Source organism: Palaemon carinicauda, chromosome 7, assembly GCF_036898095.1.
Source record: "Palaemon carinicauda isolate YSFRI2023 chromosome 7, ASM3689809v2, whole genome shotgun sequence".
NCBI classification, from domain to species: Eukaryota; Metazoa; Arthropoda; class Malacostraca; order Decapoda; family Palaemonidae; genus Palaemon; species Palaemon carinicauda.
Genome location: NC_090731.1, coordinates 11,528,116 through 11,555,063, shown reverse-complemented (window position 1 = coordinate 11,555,063; position 26,948 = coordinate 11,528,116). Strand labels below are relative to the sequence as shown.

Genomic DNA, 26,948 nt, shown 5'->3' with positions numbered 1-26,948 from the left:
ACTACTGCATTCGTTGCTACGAATGGTCCCAGGGTGTAGCAGTTCTCGTAAAGAGACTGGACATCTTTGAGATAGAATGATGCGAACACTGACTTGCTTCTCCAATAGGTTGCATCCATAACACTCTGCAGAGAACGGTTCTGTTTGAGGGCCACTGAAGTAGCCACAGCTCTCACTTCATGTGTCCTTACCTTCAGCAAAGCAAGGTCTTCTTCCTTCAGATGAGAATGTGCTTCCCTAATCAGGAGCCTGAATAGGTAAGAAACTGAGTTCTTAGACCTTGGAAGAGAAGGCTTCTTGATAGCACACCATAAGGCTTCTGATTGTCCTCGTAAAGGTTATGACCTTTTTAGATAGTACCTAAGAGCTCTAACTGGGCAAAGTACTCTCTCCCAGTTCGTCCCCCACCAAGTTGGATAGGCTTGGGATCTCGAACGACTTAGGCCAAGGACGTGAAGGAAGCTCGTTTTAGCAAAAAACCGAGCTGCAAGGAACATGTAGCCGTTTCAGATGTGAAAACTATGTTCCTGCTGAAGGCGTGGATCTCACTTACTCTTTTAGCTGTTGTCAAGCACACGAGGAAAAGAGTTTTTAATGTGAGGTCCTTAAAAGAGGCTGATTGAAGAGGTTCAAATCTTGATGACATAAGGAACCTTAGGACCACGTCTAGATTCCAGCCTGGAGTGGACAACCGACGTTCCTTGAGGTCTCAAAAGACCTAAGGAGGTCCTGTAGATCTTTGTTGGTGGAAAGATCCAAGCCTCTGTGGCGGAAAAACCGCTGCCAACATACTTCTGTAACCCTTAATCGTAGGAGCTGAAAGGGATCTTACGTTCCTTAGATGTAACAGGAAGTCAGCAATCTGGGTTACAGTGGTACTGGATGAGGAAACTGCATTGGCCTTGTACCAGCTTCGGAAGACTTCCCCTTTAGACTGATAGACTCTGAGAGTGGATGTCCTCCTTGCTCTGGCAATCGCTCTGCTGCCTCCTTCGAAAAGCCCCTAGCTCTTGAGAGTCTTTCGAAAGTCTGAAGGCAGTCAGACGAAGAGCGTGGAGGTTTGGATGTACAGTACCTTCTTTACGTGAGGTAGACGTAGAAGGTCCACTCCTAGAGGAAGAGTCCTGGGAATGTCGACCAGCCATTGCAGTACCTCTATGAACCATTCTCTCGCGGGCCAGAGCGGAGCCAACCAAACGTCAGCCGTGTCCCTTTGCGAGAGGCGAACTTCTGAAGTACCCTGTTGACAATCTTGAACGGCGGGAATGCATACAGGTCGAGATGGGACCAATCCAGCAGAAAAGCATCCACGTGAACTGCTGCTGGGTCTGGAATCGGAGAACAATACAACGGGAGTCTCTAGGTTATCGAGGTAGCGAACAGATCTATGGTTGGCTGACCCCACAGGGCCCAAAGTCTGCTGCAAACATTCTTGTGAAGGGTCCACTCTGTGGGGATGACCTAACCCTTCCGGCTAAGGCGATCTGCCATGACATTCATATCGCCCTGAATGAACCTCGTTACCAGCGTGAGCTTTCGATCTTTTAACCAGATGAGGAGGTCCCTTGCGATCTAGAACAACTTCCACGAATGAGTCCCTCCCTGCTTTGAGATGTAAGCCAAGGCTGTGGTGTTGTTAGAGTCCACCTCCACCACCTTGTTAAGCTGGAGGGACTTGAAGTTTATCAAGGCCAGATGAACCGCCAACAGCTCCTTGCAATAGATGTGAAGTGTCCTTAGCTCCTGATTCCATGTCTCCCGAGCATTCCTGTCCGTCCAAAGTCGCACCCCAGCCCGTGTCTGATGCGTCAGAGAAGAGACGGCGGTCGGGTTTCTGAACAGCCAAAGGGTAGACTTCCTTGAGAAGAAAGCTGTTCTTTCACCACGTGAGAGTAGACCTCCTCTCTTCGGAAACAGGAACTGAGATCGTCTCTAGCGTCATGTCCTTTAATCCAGTGAGCCGCTAGATGATACTGAAGGGGGCGGAGGTGGCGTCTCCCTAACTCGATGAACAGGGCCAGCGATGAAAGTGTCCCTGTTAGACTCATCCACTACCTGACTGAGCATTGGTTCCTTCTCAGCATGCTCTGGATGCAATCTAGGGCTTAGTAGATCCTTGGGGCCGACGGAAAAGCCCGAAAAGCTCGACTCTGAAGATCCATACCCAGGTAGACAATGGTCTGGGATGGGACGAGCTGGGACTCCTCAAAATTGACCAGGAGGCCCAGTTCCTTGGTCAGATCCATAGTCCATCTGAGAATCTCCAGACAGCGACGACTTGTGGGAGCTCTTAAAAGCTAGTCGTCTGACGGAGCCGGACACAAGATCATGGTACTGCTGCACAGTCTGTGAACTGTCAACCATGGGGAAGCGAGGAAGGTACAGCGACAACCCGAAGCTGTCTAGACTGTCCTGGGTCGTACAGACAACTCCTTATCGGGTTGCTGAGGTTGCCGCACTGCGTCACAACAAGTCACTTCTGCTGGTTGTTGAACGTCTTCCCAGTGACACACTGACTCCGTAAACAAAAAATCCTCTAACAAGGACTAAGCTTGGACTGCATGTCCTTGCAACAAAGCTCAAGGTCTATGGGAGCAGGTGTGGTAACAGACGGGGTTAGCGACTGAAGTGGAACCATTACCCTCCCTGGAAGCATGTTATGCTTAAATAAAAGTCCATAGGAGGCTAAGCAGCTAAAGGCTCCTCTCCAAATGACAGAGTCCTCCAGGGAATATCAGAAGGAGGGAGAATAGCACTTTCTCATCTACAGGAACCATATCCGAGAAAAGCTAAGTTCTCTCAGTGAGGGTTTCACTGGTGCAAAAGCAGCAGACTAGAAGGCAACGTTATGAAACTGCATGACAGTCTAGTGAGTTGGCAACAACCAAAGATGTGTGACTGAGGACCATGCGGTAAGGTATGCAGAGCATGCTGTATGCAGAGCATGCTGTATGTAGAGCATGCTGTAAGGTAAGCAGAGCATGTTGCATGGCGTGCGGCTTATGCTGCATGGGATGAGGCTCATGCTGCATGGGATGAGGCTCATGCTGCATGGTATGAGGCTCATGCTGCATGGGATGAGGCTCATGCTGCAAGGGATGAGGCTCATGCCGCATGCGTTGAGGAGGATGCCGCATAGTATGAGGCTCCTGCCTCATGGGTTGAGGCGGTTGCCGCATAGCATGAGGCTCCTGCCTCATGGTTTGAGGAGGATGCCGCATAGCATGAGGCTCCTCATAGCATGAGACTCCTGCCTCATGGGTTGAGGAGGATGCCGCATAGCATGAGGCTCCTGCCTCATGGGTTGAGGAGGATGCCGCATAGCATGAGGCTGCCTCATGGGTAGAGGAGGTTGCCGCATAGCATGAGGCTCCTGCCTCATGGGTTGAGGAGGATGCCGCATAGCATGAGGCTCCTGCCTCATGGTTTGAGGAGGATGCCGCATAGCATGAGGCTCCTGTGAGGTTCCTGCCTCAAGAGTTGCGTCTGCCTCAAGGGTTGAGGAGGTAGCTGCGCAGAGAGAGGCTCATGCTGTGAAGAATGCGGTTGCTGCATGCGTTGAGGCGGCTGCCTCATAGCATGAGGTTCCTGCCTCAAGAGTTGCGTCTGCCTCAAGGGTTGAGGAGGTGGCTGCGCAGAGAGAGGCTCTTGCCTCAAGAGTTGAGGCTCTTGCCTCAAGAGTTGAGGTTCTTGCCTCAAGAGTTGAGGTTCTTGCCTCAAGAGTTGAGGCTCTTGCCTCAAGAGTTGAGGTTCTTGCCTCAAGAGTTGAGGTTCTTGCCTCAAGAGTTGAGGCTCTTGCCTCAAGAGTTGAGGTTCTTGCCTCAAGAGTTGAGGCTCTTGCCTCAAGAGTTGAGGTTCTTGCCTCAAGAGTTGAGGTTCTTGCCTCAAGAGTTGAGGTTCTTGCCTCAAGAGTTGAGGCTCTTGCCTCAAGAGTTGAGGTTCTTGCCTCAAGAGTTGAGGCTCTTGCCTCAAGAGTTGAGGTTCTTGCCTCAAGAGTTGAGGCTCTTGCCTCAAGAGTTGAGGTTCTTGCCTCAAGAGTTGAGGCTCTTGCCTCAAGAATTGAGGCGGTTGCCGCATAGCATGAGGCTCCTGCCTCAAGGAAAGTGGAGGTTGCTGCATAGCGCTGGTACCTGGCAACTCCCAATGCGGCAGCTCACGCATGGAGGCAGGAGGAGCCTCAACATCATACGTCTGGCAGGGTGGACTGCGCAGAGGTGGAGGAGCGCTCGCAGGAGGAGGTGTGCTAACCTTCTCTGCCTGAAACTCCTGCATCAACACCGCAAGCTGAGACTGCATTGTCTGCAGCATAGACCACTAGAGTTTAAGAAAGACAACAACAAACGGAGCTACTGTCCGTTGAGACTGAGGGTCTAAAACAGCTGGTGCGGCAACAGACGGAGTTACTGCCTGTTGCGATACCACCTTGCCTCTCTGGGAGGTGTGCAGTTGTCGTACTGCAGCAAGTCCGAACTGACCCAGTGCTAATGGCACCACCTAGGAGTTGGACCGACTTGCACTTAAAAGCTGCAAGATTTGGTCCATGGTTTCTGTGAGAAACCTCTTCCGCAGACGAGGAATAAAAGGGCTCTCTCGTCTTTGTGTGGGTGGGGTGATCACGTCGGCTACGTGAGTTGGTTACACCCGAAACCACGGAGGGAAACGTCTGTTCGTCGATCAAGGCCTGATGAACCCATAAGTCCTTCGACGTTACTTCTCCCCTGCTTGGGAGCTTGTAAGAGGTCCCAGACTAGGCGAACAACTGGCACGAACAGACGAACCCTCGAACGCAACACTGTAACACTTTGCGCTTATCACTTTATCACTTTTGATTTTCTGTTTGCACTTATTTCACTGAACTCGAAACTTTAAGTGGTTTGTACCTGAAACACGCAATTCTATCCTTCATTAAAAGTTAGTAATTGCGAAAACAGTATTACAATGTAACAGAAAAACATAATGAAAGATAAATAATTCAGTGGCTGGAAAAGAGACTAAACACTAGATCAAATAAACTACGTTTAAAATCTCTCACCGCATAAAGCCTGAGAACAAGAATAAAACTCTAGAAACGTTTACCTTCTTCCCCTAAAGAGACTAGGGAGAAGAGCAAAAACGATAACAACGTTACCCGCTTGAACGAAACGTTTATCCTCCTCTCTCTCCCTCCGTCTCTATCTCTCTCTCTCTCTCTCTCTCTTGACTTAGAACCTGAGAGATGAGCCCAATTATATATATCGTTAAAACATATTATTGTTAAAGGAAAAAAACTGAAAGATTTCTCAAATAAAAAGTTCCTTTATTAGAATTAAAACCATTTAAGCTAAGAAAGAATGAACAAAACGATAGAATCGTTCTACTCTTACTGCAACGTGACACCGTGAATACTCTCTCTCTATCTTAACGATAGAGCGCAAGTTGAACGTTCTGAACGTCAACAACTGCAGAGACAAAACAAAACGTTAGTTCAACTTTGAAAACAGTACGAGACTATCAAAGAAATTCTTTCAAAAACATTAAAATAGCATAATATGTTAACAGGTAAAAACGAAATGACGGGCTCAATGTTAATTAACTTCGGTTCCAAGAAAAGACCGCCTACTATTAGGAAAGGTCGAATATAAACAAATATAAAAATTAATTTTAATAAGTTTATAATAAAAGGAAGTTAATCGAAGAGGCCTATAAAAGGCGGAGAGATATAAAACGGATTTTGAGCGAAGCGAAAAATCTATTTTTGGGTAAGATGGCCATGTCGTCCTGATGGAAGTTCCTTAAAGGCAGCTTCCTAGGGTATATTACAACTACGGCGATATTCCCAGAGAATTTACCTTAAGGTACCCAGAATTCTAACTCCTGGAGCGAGTATCCCTAAAAAAGACCTTAGGGATATCGTAAATATCAGTGGACGTATTCTTGACACGCCTCATAGCAATCTATACCCCGAATAGAGTTAACACTTCGTAGGGGTCAAATAGCAAGAAAACGAAAACGAGAAAGAAAAGGGGAGAGCCGTTCGTAAGGCCCTCTCTTCTCCCGTTTCGTAAGCGTGCCCTGCGCCGATTCTGGCGCCATCTGCATTCCTTGTAGCGAAACACGAGGTGCTACAGATACTGTATGTAGGGAGGGGTCCTACGGCCCTTTCATAGAAAGGGAAGGGCGGGTCCATCAGGACGACATGGCCATCTTACCCAAAAATAGATTTTTCGCTTCGCTCAAAATCCGTTTTTTGGGCTCAAGCCGTGTCGTCCTGATGGAAGTATACCAGAGCATTACTGTATCTGTGGATTCTCAAAATGTGCCGTACTCCTCAGAAGTATTTCCCCCAGTCGACGCGACCTAGAGACCTAAGATGTTACCGTCATACATCTTTTCAACTAATCATAAACCATGATAGAGCTTCCTGCCCCCAACAGGGAAGAGTCTTACTAGACTCTGGGAAAGTCTCGAAGAGTACATATATCTAAGTATGAACCCCAGGCAAGCGAGTATAGTGGTCTCACCCCATACTGGGTAAAGCGAAGTTCGAAAAGAATCACTGTGTCAATATGAAATATCGACCAGTCCTCCGCTCAAAACACGTATTGGACAAAGGTTCATATCCGCTTAGGAGGAAACTCGTAAATCCGCCACCAACCCTTTATGGGATGGAGTCCTCCAGCTAAGGGGAAGCATAAACCAATGCAATATTAGCTTGCATAAGGGAACATTCTATTAGAATTATCCCCGGGTAAATATACATAGAATGAATGCTCACAGGTGAAGGAGACGCAAGGTTCTCAAGAACCAGTTTATTGACAGACAATAAACAAACAGGTTAACCACACTCATATATATATATATATATATATATCTATATATAAGAGGAGGATAACTAAAACTTTAAGCATAAGTATGATAGTAAACAGCAACTTGTTTGTCTGAAAGAAAAAAAACATTGGAGCCACTTTTAAGATACCAAAGTATCAAGTCAAAAGTCTGTTTTACTAATCAGTCACATTAGCGTTAGAAACGCTCGGCACGCATGTTTGCACTTATGCTGGGTTCACCTTTGAAAGTGGAACAGTCAACGTGGGTCACCCAGTACCCTCACATAGTTTGTAGTACAACATGTGACTACATACTCACCCTGGAATTAATTGTCCCAATTAAGCTACTGTTCCTCGCAGAGTTAAACAGCAGGGTTAACGACGCAACCCACTGCCACCACAGAACCTCTTAGTTGCTGCACTTGCTTCGCATAGTGACGAAAGAACACTGGAAGACTTCCAGCCAGTGTACGAACGAAGATGTCCAAAATCCCTACAACTAAAGAAGTTTAAGGATGAAGCAACTTTCCTCGGATCATGACCTGTGGGTGAACAGTCAGGATCCGCTCTGCGAATAAGATATGTGATTTTCGCCCTGAGTTATTTCAGTAATAGATTTTGATCCTGACGTTTCTCCCCTGGCCAGATGGCCATCCTTGAAGTCTGAAGTTCTACGAAGATAGACCTTTAGGCATTCTACTGGACATAGAGATGCATCTTCTTTCAGAGGGCAGATTCTTCAGGGACCCCACCTGATGGTGGGTAACTCGTTCTTGGTGAGAAACGTAGGATCCGGAAATAGGTTCAGTTCACCCATCCAGGAACTGAACACGACCTTCCTCTCTCGAGAGGGGTATGATCTCACTAACCCTGGCCCCGGACGCGAGTGCAAAAAGGAGGATAACTTATGGGTCAAATCCTTTAACGCACACTCCTTATTGTTCAACAGTGAAGCAACATGAAGAACTTTTCTAAAGACCATGAATTGGGCTTTGGAGGTGCTAAAGGTCTGAGCCTAGCGCAGGCTTTCGGAACTTTTATAAAAGATCTCGTTAGCGAGGTCGACCTGGAAGGCATATAGAATGGGTCTTGTGAAAGCAGGCCTACATGATAAAATCGTGTTAGTTACCGATCCATAACCAAGGAGATGGATGAAGAAAGACAAGCAGAAGTCCGTCGTGATCTCCTGCGGAATCTTCGTCTGACAAGGGCTACCCATTCTCTCCAAGATGACTCATATTGAATTATTAAAGGTTTGCACTTATAATCCTCTAGGAAGTCCATGCTGGCTTTCGAAATCCCGAAACACTTTCTCACCTGTTAAGGAAAGAAATCATGAGCTGCTGGGTCCGGGTTTTCTGTGATGAAGCGCAGACAATTGACTTCTGGACTCACTGGGTCAGAACTGGATCTGGTAGCGGTCGAAACTCCAATCGTAGTTCCAATGCCAGAGGGAACCCCACACTGTTCGGTCATTTGTGGGCCGCTACTGCCGCTACTCCCTTAAATGATCTCAGTTTGTTGAGGACCCTCAACAGAAGGTTGTAAGGAGGGAACAGATAAATCCTGAACCATCTGCTCCAGTCGAGGGACATCGCGTCCACTGCTTCCGCCAAGGGGTCCTCGTACGGGGACACATACAGGGGCAACTTCTTGTTGTCTTTCGTCGCAAAGAGGTCTAGCCGCAGTTCTGGGACTTGACTCAGAATGAAGGAGAATGGTCCTGCGTCTAGGGACCATTCCGACTCTATCGGTGTGAACCTGGATAGAGCGTCCGCTGTCACATTGCGGACTCCTTAAAGGTGAACTGCTGACAGGTACCATTTCTTCTTCCCCCAAATCGGAAGATGGCCAACATCACCTGGTTGAGAGGTGGCGACCTTGATCCTTGTCGATTCAAGCATCTCACAACTCCCCCGCTGTCCAGCTCCAACCTAATGTGGATCGAGCGATGCGGGGAGACTTTCTTTAAGGAAAGAAGGACTGTCATAGTCTCTCGAAAATGACTGTGAGGGGTCTTGAATAGACTGGACCAAGACCTTTGGGCCTTTTTCTGATGAGAGTGAACTCCCTATCCCTCCTTCGAGGCGTCAGAGTGACTCGTCACCGACGGGGGAGGTGGATGAAGAAGAACCGACTTCCTAAGGAGTCTGGTTTGGGACCAAGGCCTGAGAAGAGTATTTCGACGAAGCGGAACTGGTCTTCTCAGATCTCTTCGCGCATCTGATGCATAACTACTCCAATCTCCGGTTGCATCCTTTAGCTGTGCTCTTAGCACCGGGTCTGTCACCGAAGTAAACTGGAGAGACCCCAGTACACTCTCCAGTTCGCATCTGATATCCATACGGAATCTCGAAGTCTCTTGACAGAACCAGCTATCTCCTTTCTTTTCTCCGCCATGACGGAGAAAACGGTGTGACATTAGGTCCCAGTGGATTCACACCCACCGGAACTTAGAGATGGAGGAAGTTGAGACTTTTCCTGTTGATCTTGAAGCCTAGATAATCTAGGAAATGGATCACATACAGGGAAGCTTGCAAGCATTCTGTCCTGGGTGCTGCCCACCCCAGCCAAAATCCAGGTAGGCTACCACCTGAATTCCCTTTAGGCGTAATTGACTGAGAACTACGTTCGCAAGCATCGTGAAAATCCTTGGGGCTATTTTAAGCCCGAGAGGCATGGCTTTGAAGATGTATAGTCTTCGTTGTAGCCTTAACCTTAGGTAGGAGGGGAATCGACAATAGATTGGAACGTGCCGATAGGCGTCTGACAAAACTATGGAGGCGGTAAATGCCCTCTTGGGCAGTAAGGTCCTTATGTGTTGTATTGTTAGCATCTTGAACCTGTAGTTCGCTATGAACCTGTTAAGTGGCGACAAGTCCAGAATGACTCCGAGTTTTCCGAGTCTTTCTTGGGAACACAAAACAGCCTCCCTTGGAATTAGATGGACTTTACCCTTCGGATCACTTTTCCTCTAACAGTTCATGAATGAACTCCTCCAGAACGGGGGTGGAGTATCGGAAAAACGCCGAAGGTATGGGGATGGAGTGCTGTACCAGCTCCAGCCCAGTCCCTTCTTGAGTAGGCTGTGGACCCAGGGATCGAAGGTCCACCGATCCCAAAAGCGTTGGAGACTCCCTTCTACCAATATCATCTCGCTCGGACTGTTGTCCTGAGGTCTTGCCTCTCTGACCTCGACCACCCATGAAACCCCTTCTCCTTGAGGGGCGCCTAGACGAAATTCTGGCTGCTCCTCTAGGCTTGTTCGACAGGCAGTTGACTGACCTTCGAACGATGGGTTGAATGCCGGAGACTGTGTCGACACGAATTGGGGAACCCACTGAAGTGTGGTCGGGGTTTTTGCCACCATCTGGGGCACTGAGGGCATCAGCAAATGCCGTTGCTGCTGATGTCTACTTGGCTTAGCTGGCCGAGAAAGTATCCTAATCCTTTTAGTCTTCCTCCAAGGTTGGGGACCCCATCCGGGGAAGAATTTCTCTTGGTAGACAGGCCCCACTCCTGGAGAAGATTTCTATCGTCCGTGGCGGCCCTATCAACCTTTTTGACCGACTCACTAGGGAAAAGGTCTTTGTCCCAACTGTTGGAGGAGATTAGTTTCCTTGGCTCGTGCCTCATCGTAGCCCGGGCGAACACGAATTCCCTACAGGTTCTCTTCGCCCTGACGGAGCTGTAGAGATCCTTCGTCACAGTGGCCAGATGAGTCTTGATCACAACCATGAACGTTTCATGGACCTTGGGATCACTTGTCATCGTCTCAAACGTGGACTGAAGAGACAAAGAGGCAGCCAGTCTTTCTTTTGTCTAGAGTTCTCTCCGCAAAAGAAAGCCAGACAGCTTAGAGAGGATCTCGCCGAACCGGCATCCGGCAAAATCCGCCTCCCACATCTGGACTGAGAAGGTAAGATGGACGTCCTTCCAGTCCTTGTTTTGCTTACTAAATCTTCCTTTCTAAAGGCCAGCAACAAGGGTTTACACTCCACCAGGGAGGGGAAAGGCTTGCCAGCCTCGACTGTTTTCAAAACCGCCGCAAACCCTTTCAGCGAAAAAAGGGGGAAGGCTGTGGCAGGAGAGGACACAAAGGAAGGGAGCCTCTTACTCAAATACAGCTACCTTTGAGTTCATGAAGCCCCTCTCTTTCATCGAAGAAGAAAGCAAGGCATGAGCCTAGCATGGTCTATCACTACGACCTCCTTCGGCTCTGTCTCTTCCTTTGAAGCTGGTACCTCCTTCCACCGGACCTAGCAGTCCGGATGTGCCCCTGCAGTTACAATGCAGCTGCCTTCCCATTCTTCTCCCTCTGCCTTTGTTGGATCAAGCCAACAATGGAGGAAGGGCCTGCTCTACTGCGAGAGCAGATGATGTTGAGGGAGCAGGTTCAAGGACCTGAACCGGAGCAGCCGACCTCTCTCGGCCTCTTCCGCTACCTTGTCCGGAGCTCGAACTTCATCCTGGCCTTCTGCCAGGAGGTCTTCCTCCAGACGTTCGGACACGTCTGGCATCCTGTCGTCCAACTGGATGCTAAGCAAGGCGACCGTGACTTCAGCATCCACGGGATCTGAATTAAGGGGACCTCCTCTTGAGGTTGGGGAATCACTGTAACAGTTGATGCCCTAGGAAAAGAAAGCCCTCATCTTCTCATTTGGAAGATAAGGTCCAGAGGTAATCTTCTGAAAGCCCCTCACCCAGGTACGAAGCTTCTCCCTAGCTATATCCCTTGAATCCACCGTTGTAGGGGAGACGAAAACGGATTTTGAGCGAAGCGAAAAGAAAAAACCTCAATAGATAGGTTAGTGCATATGAAACATACCTGGGGAACCCAATACCGGAGAACATCCGTGGAGACAGCGCATGCCACACGCCTCCTTCAGAACCATGTCCGCAGAAGCCCTACTGCGGACGTTGCAGAAATACATCCGCACTACGGATGGTCCTCCTGTAAAGAGAAAAAATTTCCATGAGTATCAAGTGAACTACGTATCACTGGATATGCACAGTAGCATAACAAAACGGAAAGACACATCCTTGTATTTCCCGCACACCCAATTGTTGTAGCCTTCCAAATCATAAAATCGTATAGTTAATCTATGCCAGATTAACCAATGGAAAATTTCCAAAGGAAGAAGGTGTAGCCCCCCCTAAGGAATGATTTTAAAATACCGGATAGTAGACAAGAAAGAACTCACTTTCTTATCTGTAAGGCCAACAACAACGGGTCGTGCAAGACCACAAAGAATAAGGAAAAGACACATACTTGTGAATCCCCCACAATCACCTGTGGAAGCCCACCAGCCATTAAAATCAAATGGTTAGTCTTTGCTAGAATAACCAAAGATCATATTTCCCGAGGGAAATTAGGTGTAGCTCACACCTAAGGTAAGATTTTACCATTCTGGCTAAAGATGAAAAGAGTTCTCTTTTCATCCCTGTAAGGCAACACCAAGTGACTGCACAAGGCAACACAAGTAAGTTAGAAAAGACAGTGTTGTAACCTACTATATCATGTTCTCCCTTGGTAGAAGACACTAAACAGGGAAGAACTGATACAGTACATGAGGGTGGTGTGCCGGCCGGCTCTTGCCGGTCAGCACCCCCACCCCTTTTTCCAAAGGTAGGTCTCAAGTATGCAACTTAGGATCACCCAGACAGGGGAGAACTCCAGTTCCTATGCCTGAACCGGTCGGTAGTGGTTGCCGGTCCATAGCTACCCGGTTGGCACCCAGCTGCCGGCCATCACTCTTAGTAGCCGGCCAACCGAGTGATGTAGCAGGCCGGCCCGGCAGCGGTGAGTAAACCCTGCCGGCTGGCATCCACCCCAGGTAGCGCCCGGCTGCCGGCCGCCACTCAAAGCGGCCGGCAGGTGAGCAAGGAGACCGGCCAGCAAAGGCATAAGACCACCGCCGACCGACAGCAAGAGAACTAGCGAACACCCCCCTACCGACGGCCGGCCACTAGGCCGGCAGACGGCAAGGACAACACAAGAGAAGACAACAGAATGGGTGCCGGGCTAAGAGGCTATGTACCTCCGCGCCCGACACCCGAAAGAGTGCCGAGAGGAAGGGGAGACACTAAGTCAAGCTTCCTAACCACTGCTTACTGAAACTACAGACGGCAGCGGTTGAAGGACCAAGGAAGGACCGGGCAGCACTCAAAGGATAGGGCCTCTGCCGGTCGGCACTCTCTGCCGGCCGACAGGGGACCACGTCAGCTCCCCACCCCAACCTATGCTAGGTACGGATGTGAGACGACTGACACAAAGGAAACGGAAAAATAGAAGGGAAGGACAGAGGGTCCTGTCCAACCTTGCCTTGGTTAAGGATCATTCCAAACTAAGAAAGCTCATCTCAGCCAGAGAGATCCAGGGAGGGAGGCCGGCACTACTGGCTGCCTCCCTAAAACCAAGGCAAGGAAGGAATTGCTATTCCGGAAAGGGAACATCTCCCGAACCCGGAACAGCAAAGAGGACAAGTCTGAGGGGTCACCGAGCGAAGGGATCATAATTACCGAAACCTTCCAAGGTGAATCAAGGAGGATAAACCTCCTATGCCCGTGTCAGGCAGCAAGGGAGACTCTGCCCCACGCTAGACCAACACGGACTCAGACTAATACACTGCTGTACTGTGCCCCTCTGAACCAATTCAGTTGGAGCAGGAAGGTACAGTACTACTCCAGCATAGTTATATTTGAAAATTAATTCAAACAAACCACTAGAGTTAAGCCTAAGGCTTAAACAGAGGGAAAGGGTTTGCCCCTTCCCCGAAGAGAAGGGAGCAAACGGGGAAACAGATAATATTATCAAGACCTAAGACAACCTAGCCTAGGCACTAAGAGAATCGATTACCTAAATCACCGAAACTCACTCCAATACTATCTTGGAAATTACTCGAAAAGGGCTGTATGTATAACGTTGCCTAACGCTTTAAGCAATAAAAATCACACTTGGAAGACTAATTATCATGCAGGAAGTACAAGGACCAATAACTAGGCTACGAAGACTAGTGTTGGTCAGCCTAGGCAAAACTTTCGCCAGGCGCACTACTAACGCATCATAACAGAATTCCTAATAAAGCTAAGCAGCTAAATATTAAAGCGCAGGGGGCTGGGAACGTCGCTCTTGCTAACCAATAAATCCTATTCTAGCGAGCGACAGCGTCCAAGACGCCTCCAGCAGGCAACAGCTCTTGTATCAAAGATAACTCTTTAAATACTTTAGTTTTAAACAAGAGCCTACATTTATACATAAAAGAAATAGTACTCAACTTATCCGAAGCAGAAGAAGTTGGAGAAAGCATAATATGAGAGTAAATCCAAGATTTGGTAGAAACACAGGAAAAAACACCGAGTTGTAAAGCTACGCAAAAAGGAATGCAGATGGCGCCAGAATCGGCGCAGGGCACGCTTACGAAACGGGAGAAGAGAGGGCCTTACGAACGGCTCTCCCCTTTTCTTTCTCGTTTTCGTTTTCTTGCTATTTGACCCCTACGAAGTGTTAACTCTATTCGGGGTATAGATTGCTATGAGGCGTGTCAAGAATACGTCCACTGATATTTACGATATCCCTAAGGTCTTTTTTAGGGATACTCGCTCCAGGAGTTAGAATTCTGGGTACCTTAAGGTAAATTCTCTGGGAATATCGCCATAGTTGTAATATACCCTAGGAAGCTGCCTTTAAGGAACTTCCATCAGGACGACATGGCTTGAGCCCAAAAAATAAATCTATAACTTTTGTTAAGCAAAATTAAGAAAGAGAGTCTATACTCTCTTCGACACCAACACTTCCGTCTAAGGGAAGGGTCGGCCATTAAAAGTGAAAGAGAGTTCATACTCTCTTCGTCACCAAAATTAAATAAAAAATTAAATCAAATTAATTCCAAAAACTTGCTAAGCTAATGATAAAGCTTCCTGAATAGCGAAGGCTAAACTCTAGAGCAAATACATCACCAAATCGTGAGCAATAACTCCAGAATCAACAGCGTATCCATGTAGGTCTAGCCGGAGGCACGACAGAGGAAAAATTGAGGTGGTGTTGACAAGAAGTACTGGAGTACCTGACCACAGATGGCGCTGTGGTGTTCACCCCCACCTGTATAGCGATCGCTGGCGTATCCCGACCGTAGATTTCTGTCGGCAACAGAGTTGACAGCTACATGATTATCGGGTAAGATTAATATTGAAAAGTAATAAGTTTGGTAAAGGCTAAACTTTAAGAAATATTGACATTAACCTTTCCTACTCAACTAACCTCCACTAGAAAGAGCGTCCTCAATGAAATCTGCCCCAACAGTGAAAAACCGAGCTACATTTTCACTGGGCATGTCAACTAGCTTCATGCCTAGATATTTGATATTAACACCTTCATAGTACTTTGCACCTGTGCCTACGGCTGTTACATCGTTGCCCTCTGCTGTGTTGAGAACATGGGTGATTCCATGTTTCTGAAGGCATGCCTTGTCTCTCGCAGCTACTCTGGAAAGGAGGAGATGGTGAAAGAAGATAAGGATGAAAAGAAATTATTTACAGGCTACATGAACAAGTTACTTAGCAATTCATCCCATTTAAAATAAACCGATACAAAATTAATATAAAAATCACCTAAATTATGTTATAAGATTAAAAATTATGCAACCTTTATAGGTGCCACATATTCCAGGGTAGTGTAGAATTTCAAATAATCCTATACACTACTAAATTATATGCCATTGCATTTATGGAATTGTAAAGTATCTATCAATGTATTGTATGTTTTCTATAATATTTACAATATTTTAGTAACTGCATATGTTAAATGAACATTACATGAAATGTTACCTATAAAGTTGAAAACAGTAGTCAATTTCAAACACAACTGTACATTGGGAATGCAATATTTTAATTTTGTATTTGAAACACACTGCAATCAATTGTTAAGACTATGAAAAAAAGCAAACTATTAAAAAAATACTTAAACTTTTGCTCAATCTTAGTAAAGTCACACCAATATGATAACCATATAAGTAAGCATGAATGCTCAAAGCACAATACAGACTGAAGCTCTGGCTTGAAACTGAAAACCAAAGCCAAGAGAACGAGGAGGAAATAATTCTGATGGACCGAAGGATGGGTATCCAGATGCATATATCATTTAGGTTCAGTGAGCCTGAGGAGTCTTCTTCCTGAGGGCCGGATGTACAGTACTTGGTCTTCTTTTTGAATAAGAAAGTTGATCATGGGTCCCCAGTTTACTTTCCCACTGGAAAAGTTGACTGTAAAGAACTAAGGAAACATTTGAAAGACTTTGAGCAGGTTCTCTTCCCTCGTTTTCTTTCAGGATCCTAAGGCCCGTTGGTAAAGTGACTGCAGTGCCAGAAAAGTCTTTGCCTTCCGTTTGTTCGGGTATGTCGAGCTCCAGGTCAAACAGGAAGTTGCTTGGCCAATCCTGGAAGCAGTTTCCATAGTAGGAGATTCTGGGTCTGAGAACAAAGTGCCCCGTGCATGAGACTTAATAGGACCTCTGTTGCTGTTGTTGCAATTGCTGAATCAAAGGACAGTGGCTGGAGTCACTGAAGCGTCATGGGATTGTTTTGTGACTGGAGCGTCATGGGATCGTTTTGTGGTAGGAGAGGGACAATGAGGGCTGCCAACGTTCTGATCTGTAGTACTGTCTTGTATGAGACCTACAGATGGTAGCTATTGCAAATAGTAGCAGAAATCCCTTCCTGGGCCCGAGTTTGATAAAGTATTAACATTGTACTCCCATAAAACCATGCAAGAGGATCAGTTGATGTCTCATGAGACTCTGCTTGAACAGTCATCCTGTGCTTTGGCGACTTCTTCCTCCTGTTTGGGTTAGGAAAAGTATCGGCATGCACTGCTTCCCACTTTTACGAAGTGAGAGAGAGAGAGAGAGAGAGAGAGAGAGAGAGAGAGAGAGAGAGAGAGAGAGAGAGAGAGAGAGATAATTTCTTAATAGAAGTCATATAACCACAGGCTTTGATGGTTAAAACATGACGACTAGCAGGTAAGATTCACCTAAATAAGTGAAACAACACAACCTACTCCTCCTCCCTTATCAAATTGCTGTTATTGCACATTTGATGAATAAGCAAACTCTTATGAAAATACTGCATCCCTATTGGTTGATTGATTGATTGATTGATTTGACGTTTTCTGGCAACTGCAGCCCTATTAAATGTACTACATTTGCTATTTTTAAAATTCTTATAAGAAATAAGTTACGGCACAACAAAAATATAATAACCAATCTAGACATACTGTACAGAAGGTCCTCAACTTACAAGCGTAATAGGTTCCAAGAAGCTTCTTGTAAGTTGAATTTTGTTAAATTATGGCCTAGGGTAGGCCTAACCTGACCCATACCTACGATTTACAGCTATAAACGTTTGCAAAAAGTCCCGTTTTATATGAAATAAATATCAAGTTATTGCAAAATGCCATTTTGCTTACTGTATCAAATTCTATAATATTGTTTTATTTCAGTATTTCTTTATCTTATTAAAGTATATGAACTTTTGATACAATATATGAGATACAGTACAGTATATGATTTCCGCTGGCCTTGTTTATATCTCTGAATGTTTTTGTAGGTCAAATGCTTGTAAGTCGAGGGCCTTCTTAGTATACTTGCACAACAAACATTATAAACAGAGATTAAAATACTTACAAGCCACCAATATACAGATTTGGGTAGCATTCGTCCATGCCCTCTCCTAGACCAGATCTGGGTGTAGGCCGAATCTGATCCAAGACACTTTGTAGATCTCTAGCTAAGGTTACTTTCCTGATCCCAGCCATTACTCTCGAAGCATTCAGAAGATTCAACTTCTGAATAACTTTGTAGTAACAGATATGTAATAAACTGTGGTCCTGAAGTACTTCAGCCTTTCAATAGAAGATATTCAAATTACATTTAACTATATCATATTTCACATATTCCATTAAAAATCTTTATGAGGAAGGAAATGCATAAATTCATATTACAGTAACAGCCTCCTGCAAGTTACAGTTCTAAATACAGAGAGCACCATCTACCATCCATACTCTCAGAAAAGATTTTACAAATTTATACATGGGAATCACAATAAAAATTTCACAATTTTTTTCCGGTATAGTAATTTGCATTCTTCTTAACTATACAAACCTAATTCTTTTAATAGGAGCCTGACTTCAGAGAAGCTGGCATGGCCATTTAAACTTTAAAAAGGTAGTTAATATACTAGTAGATTAACCTTGATAATAACCTTAACCTTGAACTTGCAGGGTAGTTGAGGCTGGCAGTGTACCTTGAACTCAGGTTTGTAAAGTTAGGAAAAATACAAATTATTACAAAAAAGTTGTGATTTGTTGCTAAAAAATTACAAATCCCTTCATCCTTTAATAGGACACTCATCCTTAAAAGGAAATTAGTTCCTATAACCAAACTGACTGGTTTACTAACCCAGGAAATACCAACGCACTTTGGTTTTGTGGGGGAGCGAAATTCATGAATCCTATCAACCTGCTAACTACCTGAGCTTAAAGATGTCACAGGTGGCAGGCTGGGTCCCTACCTGGAGACTGGTAGACAGTCGTGGAAGAACGTACATCTGCACAGATATGACAATGTATAATCACTATAAGAAATGGGAAACTGGTAAGCAGTCGTGGAAGAACGTACATCTGCACAGATATGTCTGAATGTTTAGTCATTATGAGAAATGGGTTTGCATACATACCCTCCATCCTATCCCTTGTCTGGGAGGATAGGGGTGATACTTCAATATGAAACTTAGAAAACGTCTATAAAGAGAAGCTACCCAACTGCCTGCATCTAGCATCCGGTCGAGCACATAACGAAACAACTGTTTCACCCCAAAAAAAGGTGAAAACGAAAAGGAGAATGGTGATACATTCTTACTTTTCCTCCTACAAAGCTGTCGCAACCACTAAGACAAAATATTTTCGTCCATTGATGGAGTTAGGTTTGCAACATGACTCGTTGAATAGCTACAGCAGGATCAAGGATAAGGTTATCCAGGGACACATGGTTAAACCCCCATGGGTAGTGAGCTGCAAAGGTTGCTTGTCATAGCAGACTTCTTTCTCCAGGACTAACACCACTAGCTGGTTATTACTGAATGCTAGGGTAGATCCAGTACATCTGACTTCATGCACTTGAACCAGGACAGTCGTTCCATACTCTCGTTGGATCAACACGTCTAAAGGTGCAAGAGTTCTATCTATATATCAAGGTACTTCCCCCCATTTTGGGGGGGGTAGCCGACATCAAACAAAAGAAAAATACGGGACCTTTCCTCTCTACGCTTCTCCCAGCATGACGAGGGACTCAACCAAGTTCGGCTGGTACTGCTAGGGTGCCACACTCCCCTGTTATCCACCACAGATGAAGCTTCATAATGCTGAATCCCCTACTGCTGCTACATCCGCGGTCATCCAAGGCAACCGGAGGAAGCAGCAGGCCCTACAGGAACTGCATCACAATCGCTCGCCATTCATTCCTATTTCTAGAATGCTCTCTTGCCTCTCTCACATCTATCCTCCTATCACCCAGAGCTTTCTTCACTCCATCCATCCACCCAAACCTTGGCCTTCCTCTTGCACTTCTCCCATCAACTCTTGTATTCATCATCTTCTTTAGCAGACAGCCATTTTTCATTCTCTCAACATGACTAAACCACCTCAACACATTCACATCCACTCTAGCTGCTAAATCATTTCTTACACCTGTTCTCACCCTCACTACTTCTTTCCTAACCCTATCTACTCGGGTACACCAGCCATACTCCTCAGATACTTCATCTCAAACACATTCAATTTCTGTCTCTCCATCACTTTCATTCCCCACAACTCCAATCCATACATCACAGTTGGTACAATCGCTTTCTCATACAGAACTCGCTTTACATTCATGCCTAACCCTCTATTCTTTACCACTCCTTTCACTGCCCCCAACACTCTGCATCCTTTATTCACTCTCTGATGTACATCTGCTTCCACTCCACCATTTGCTGCAATAACAGACCCCAAGTACTTAAACTGATCTACTTCCTCAATTAACTCTCCATTCAACATGATCTTCAACCTCGCACCACCTTCCCTTCTCGTACATTTCATAACCTTACTCTTACCCACATTAACTCTCGACTTCCTTCTCTCACACACCCTTCCAAATTCTGTCACTAATCAGCCAAGCTTCTCTTTCGAGTCTGCATGAGTTAGATGAAGAAAAGTTCTTAGATATCTTATTCCTAACCATTTTGGCATGGGAAAGTCTCTCTGATGCATCTCTCTAAGAGGCATCATCTTGTACTCACATGACAGAGGAGTGAGTCATCCTGAACACTGTAAAGAAGTGATGGAGGACTTGAAATTGGAGCTGTGCTGGGTTACATCCTGGCTCTTGGGGAACAAACTCTCAAAGAAAGGAGAGGAAGTCCTTTCACCATTTGAAAATGACTCGTGATATAAAAATAGTCATACAGTACGCCTATCGTAGCCCCGAGGCTCATGAGTAGTCTTGGGGTCAGAACTAATTTAATGTCCGGTAAGGGTTCATCAGGGTCCTCTTAAAGAAACTCTAAAGACTTGAGCAATATCACTAAGGGGCTCAAGTTCCTGGAGAGGGAAGACCATTCGAAGCTACTCCCGAGCCAAGGCTGATCCTCCAAAAGGGGAAGGGTCCCTGCTCTTCAGTCAGAGATCTGGCCAAGTGCTGAGTGACAACCTTTTACTGCAGAGACTAAGTGGAGGCCCATCGATGAAGGAAGATGAGGAGAACTGCAAACCATAGTGGGGAGGCTATGAACTTAAAAATATCCCTTCTAGGATACCACTAACAAAAGATAGGTAGTTCTACCGATAAATTGGAAGAGGAGCATCAACAACTCCAGATACCAACCTGTGAGTGGCACTTGGGATCCATCAGGGTATCTTGATATTGATATCCTCCACAGATTGTTGAGTAATTTATAAATCAGGTAAATAGGCAGAAAGGTAAAGGCATCCCAAAATATCTGGTGTACTACATTGACAAGTCTCCCAAATGTTGTAGACATCCCTGGTATGGAGAGGAGCCTACTGGAAGTTTTCTAGATCTGGAGAGCAGATACTGGAAGTTATGGATCAAATGTGGGGGCCCCACTGGTCCTACTGCGTGCCCCTGGTGATTGAGCTTGTCTGCTAGAACATTCCTATTGTTTGGAATGGATATTTTGTCCGCTGCTCAGTACTATACTAGCTCCATGGCGACTTGAAAGTAACTATCACCCAAAGAATGAGACGTAAGTTTCAATCGTGAGGTACCCGATCGCAAGGTTCTCAATTGTGTGGTTCCTGAACGTGTGGTTCCTAATCATAAGTCCCAACTACATTGCCAAATGTATGGTTCCTGATCGAGGCACATAGCCAAACCCATGACAAAGGACGATCTTGGAGAATGAGAATGAGCATGAGGGGTCCTTGTCTTGCAAGGAGAAAACACAATTGGTTCATTCACGCAAAGACCAAACATGAAGGAAAAGACCAGAAGGCAACCTCGCCACTCGTGAATAGAAAATCTCGTAGCCAGTACAGTACAAGCAATGAGAATGATCATAGATTTCTCTTCCACTGATATCTTAGAATGGCAAAGCTGGAACAAAGCAGTTATCAGAAGTTCTGAGACCCAGGTGTCACTGAAGAATAGGCAATAGGGGTCCAATTGTTAAGAATCTCATTGTGTGGTGTCTGACAAGCTTGTAGAAGACCGATTATGTATTGACTGGTCACCCAGAGACCGCTCAAACGGTGATCGGGGCGCTAGAGACAAGTAACGATCTGGAACATAATGTGTGGAGATTGTGTGATGCACATGGATGATCATGGTCATGGATGACGGGCTTTTGGAGAGTGGTCTCATAGGGAGAAAGAATACTATTCTGTAGTTTCTCCTTCTCTCAAGGCTGTTGTCTTCATATTCGTCATTAATGTGCCATCCAAAGATCCAGGAAGAGGGGAACGAGGATGGCAGCCAACCCCCCAACTAGCAGAGCTCGTGGGTTGCCTGGTACAAGACTAAGCACTGGTCGCAATGCTTAACGTACTAGAATTGCCTTCCCCACTAGACACATTCCCAGTATGGACTGTCACTCCATGTACAAAGGGAGAGATCAGTTGGGGAAGGTCTTGTTGCTCAGCTGAACGCTAAGAACAATACAAAGACTACTTCACCTATGGAAGGTCACTTCGGGGTAGCTATTGTCGCTGGTGTCACCAAAATGTATCAGAAACAGCATGGGCAGGAGGGTCAAAAGCAATTGGCAATGTCCTGAACAGCAATACAGTACTTGTACTCTGTCTTGCATCTGACCTAGCACTACTAGAAGGAGGACGATTTCCTGTACCTTGTACTAAAACACCTTCCTGGAGGGTTGAGTTCTGGTACAGCAATGCTCCTCACATAAAACCCTGCAGAGGATGGATCGATGTCTTGTAAGTCTTTATCCTCTCAGTTATCCTGTGATTCAGTGGCTTTTCCCTCCTTCTCTTCTGGGCAGCAGGCATTACTGCATATCCTTGACTTCCTCCACTAATAACCCTCAAACACAATTGTTTGCAAGAACATTTATTCAATCTGCAAGAAAAAGCAAAAAATTAAAACAGCCAAATGAGGAAGTTCAGAAGTACGTCTTTACTGTCCGGCAGCCAAAGTCAAAGGGAAGGTTACCCTGCCTGGTGAAAGGGCGGGACTTAGCCTCCACTCTTCACCTACTACTAACTGTCTTGTTAAAAGCTTAAATAGTCATTCCAGCTTTGCTGAAGTCAGTAATCCTATTGAAGGAGGATGGTTTGTACAGTACTCTATTCCTGTAGGAATAAATCTATTTTGCTTTCATATTTCTTAAGATAAATCACCATAAAGTTTTAATACTTAATATCAACATTTAATTGTTTCCTAATTACTAACCAACATTTCCTCTTTTATGACAGACAACAAGCTCAGCCAATGTGAATAAAAAGTCTAGTTTCTATATCAATAAATTTAGACATTCAAGTTAAAAAAAACTCAATACTGTAGTTGAAAAGGAACCAAGATTTTGATTGGTTATAACAGATATGAAATATATTTTACCTTTAATAAGCAGTCAGTCACTGCACCTCAAAACACTAAAGGGGACAACTAATTCTACTTAAAATTTGGAACTCTAATGAGGCTATTTAGTCTACTATATTTTGCTATTTCCCAAGTTGTACCTTTAGTAAACTATGAAAGCAAACTGCAATAGTCTATAGTAGTTGTCATTAATTAGTCCATGACGTCCCTCTGATAATTAGGGAGGCGAAAATAATAATACTGTACAGTACTGTAATCTAGTCCTAAACATTTCAGGAGAATTATTCCAAATATGGTCAGGTCATGATGCTTTTTTTATTTTGTTACTTAGACATCAATGGTAAACACGAAACTTCAGATTCTAATTCAGGTAAAATAAGCCTATACCAAATACATAAATTGTTTATTTGTTTTGAAGTGATACAGTCACCAAATCAAGTAGGTAGGTCTAGGAATGAAAAATAAACAGCCCCAGTCAGGTTTGGATCTAAAACCCCTTCCACACGAGGGGCAAATGTAGGGCGGGCACTCTGATTTGCCTGTGTAATTCTTTCGCTTCGAAACAGTGTTACCCGATCAAACAGTCCAATGCAGACAGACAGTAGGCAGAGGCAGGCTAACATATGACTTGGGCCAGACACCTGGCAGAGTACAGTCAGAGTTGTGTCAAACAATAGTCAGGCGGCCATCCAGTGGCTCAACAACGGGGCACGGGCACCTCGCTGGTTTGCACGTTGTTTCCTCGTCTGTGATGTCGTCCGCACTCTTGATCGTCACCCATACAACAAAATTGGTAACAGTGTCTGACCGCTGTCCATTTGCGCCTCGTGTGGAAGGGCCTTAACCCCCTATACAAGGGTAGCTTATGAAGCAGCCCTGTATTTCACTCTTTCTGTTACTATGACACAAATCCTCATTTAGGACCACTATCTACCAAACTATTGATTACTAACAGAAATGAAGGTCTGAATTACAAAAAAACAGGAAAATTTTATTTTTAAAACAAAGATAAAAACTTAGAGAAAATCATATCTTAAACTCCAAAATACATTCCAGAACAAAACTAAAAAAATAACTTTAAATTTAATTATACCATCAATAGGTCAAACTACCATCAGTTAGATATTGAATCAACGTTTAAATTGGTGTTAATATTAGTTAAATTCTAGGATATTTATTTTTACAGATCTTTCATACAACTTTACCCACCCTCTTCCTACCCCAACCTAAAGAGTTATAATATTCGATTTGAGTCAGGAACTCACATAATCAATTACAGTATATACCTTTAAACACACTACTGTACCTGGTATTGTATTTTCAACCCATATCCTCTAGGCAGGGACTAACAATAACCTAGATATTTAGAATAAAAATTCTAAATATATTGTCTTCGAACATAAAATTCCCCTTTTTTGTATTATAATAACAATGAGTGAATCTAAGAGATGAGTCTATAAAACACATATCAAATGGAAAGCCAACACAAGGTTACGGTCTACCTCGAGAAGGTCGCAGGGGAACATAGAACCCAATAGGAAATGGCGGAAGTTTTAGGTTAGGTTAAGTGGGAACCTTACCATAAGTCATATCTCTTTGTTTCATTTTTGAAATATGATAATTTGGTAAAATTATAGTTACGGACAGAAAAACATTTAGAATAGAAAAAATAGTTTCTCCTAGAGTAAATAATGTACTTTCACTGAATTTGACTTTCATTTTAACAGCAAATAAACAGAAAACCCGTTAGACTGTCTAAGAACAGTCATATCTTTTTAGAAATCTATGGCAAGTGGTACATAGTGAGCTGCCCATGCTAACCCCATTGATTATTATTTCTTACATAATTAAGTTTATATTTGCAGTGAAAATAAGTGTAATTTTTGAGGGAAACAGAAGAATTTATGAGGGAAACAGAAGTTTTTCTATAGTAAAAAGCTTTTTCCGTCCGTAACTATATAAAAAAAAATAAGTTTTCTCAGTTGTAATAACTTAACCGTCAAGAGTTTTTATAACTTGATAAATAAAAGTTTGTGCTAAACATCATCTTCACAATTCTTCAAATTACCTATAAATATATCATGAACATCTTATATTTTTTTCAGTAAGGTTTTTGTACTAATATATACAGTATATGTTCACCACTTAAGTTATAAGTCTATTTTCTGGATCAATATCAGTTGCGAGGTCCTACTTGACTGAAGGCTATGACTCTTTCACACCCCAGCATAACCTAACCAAGGGACCAATAAACAATGTAATGCTTTTAATGATTTGTCTTTCAAGCAAATATCTCTGATCGTAAACTGACTTGTATGGCATGCAATATTCTCCGGTTTTACCCAAATTTTTGAAGCCCGCGATAGTTTTGAATTCCTTCATTCTAGTTACGACCTATAACGACATTATGGTAAGATAATAGAAACCTCACTTTTCAATCAGAAATGCTTTTCCCGTTCTAAATTATAATAATAACAATTAAACTGGTTCAATAGTTCTTTAATCACCGTTCTAAGTTGAAAGGTATATAATTAACCTTATAATAAAGTGCCTATGAGACATTGACCTTTAATTTAAATCCTATGGCCTTTGATATGCTTTAATTATATAAATAAAGTGAATGACATGATTTAATTTCATTTACATATACAGTATATGTGACATCATAACCATTTAATCTTATCAGTTCTATTTATAAACCAATACAAAAATTATCAACAACCGTTTCCCAAAAATGTCAATTGCAATCCATTATATTACAACAAATACTAACATCACACAAATTCACACAAACACACTAAACAAAATTAACAAACACACTAAACAAAATCAAATAAGTAATATAATAAACACTGAATTAGTCCACAAAAAAAGAGAAAAAAAATCATGCAAATTAAAATGATGTTCTTTACCTCTCGTCCAAACGTATTTTCTAATTCATTGTAACAATACAATAGTTAATGATACATTACAATATGATAAAGTATTTAACACTTAATACAACACGTGATATTAAGATACCTAAAATAGTTTTTTCAAGGTTTTTGGTCACTTTTGGGTGGCTACTTGACCGCTGCCAAAAGACTGTGGTGCCAAGTATTGCTATGATCCTTTAAAAAAAAAAAAAAAAAAAAAACTACGTATAACTCCTTAAGAAATCACAAAATACAACTTTTGCGTAGACTAATTTACTATTATTATTATTATCTCAAGTAGTAATAGTAGTAGTAGTAGCTGTGTTGCAACTCTAGTTGGCAAAGCAGGATAGTTAAACCACAGAACTCCAACAGGAAAATATAGCCGAGTGAGGAAATGAAATGAATAAATAAATATATGAAATGCAACTAAGAAATATTAGATATCTTAAAATCAGTAATACGTTAAAATAAATCTGCCATATATAAACTATAAAGGATACTATAAGATCAAGAACTTCAGTAGGAAAAAAAATAGCCCAGCGAGGAAAGGAAATGAGGAAATATATATAAGAGAAGCGATGAAAAACGAAACAAATTAAAAACGAATATGAAATATCTTAAGATCAGTACTACGTTAAAATAGATCTGCCATATATAAACTATGAAGGATACTATAACATCAAGGGCCCCAGCGGGAAAAAAAATAGCCCCATGAGGAAACGAAATGGAGAAATAGATATATGGAAAGCAATGAATAAGATATGTGTCTTAAGATCAGTAACAACGTTAAAATAGATATGCAATATATAAATCATGAAGGATACTATAAGATCAAGGGCCCCGCCAGGAAAAAATAGCCCCACGAGGAAAGGAAATGGGGAATTAGATATATGAAAAGCAATGAATAAAGAATATGAAATGTCTACAACGTTAAAATATATCTACTATATATAAACCATGAAGAGAAACTCATATCAGCCTGGTCAACATGAAAACATTAACTGCAATTTTGACTTCTGAAGTTCCACTTACTCAATTGCCTTAAGTAATATATTCTCTCACCTGTTTGAATGAACCGTCAGTTGTTGGTGATAGCTCGTCTCACCGTCCTTATACCAC

General features: G+C 43.7%; 1 protein-coding gene and 1 long non-coding RNA gene across 4 annotated transcripts in view; both read right to left on the bottom strand.

Annotated features, from left to right (window-relative positions):
- Window positions 1-26,948, bottom strand: part of LOC137643848 (recQ-mediated genome instability protein 1-like) — a 301,889-nt gene that overhangs the window by 61,098 nt on the left and 213,843 nt on the right. The window lies entirely within an intron of this gene.
- Window positions 15,072-26,174, bottom strand: LOC137643847 (uncharacterized). The gene is made up of 3 exons (XR_011045083.1): window positions 25,824-26,174; window positions 17,485-17,702; window positions 15,072-15,290 (listed from the first exon to the last, which is right to left on the bottom strand). It is a non-coding gene; the product is annotated as an uncharacterized lncRNA (long non-coding RNA).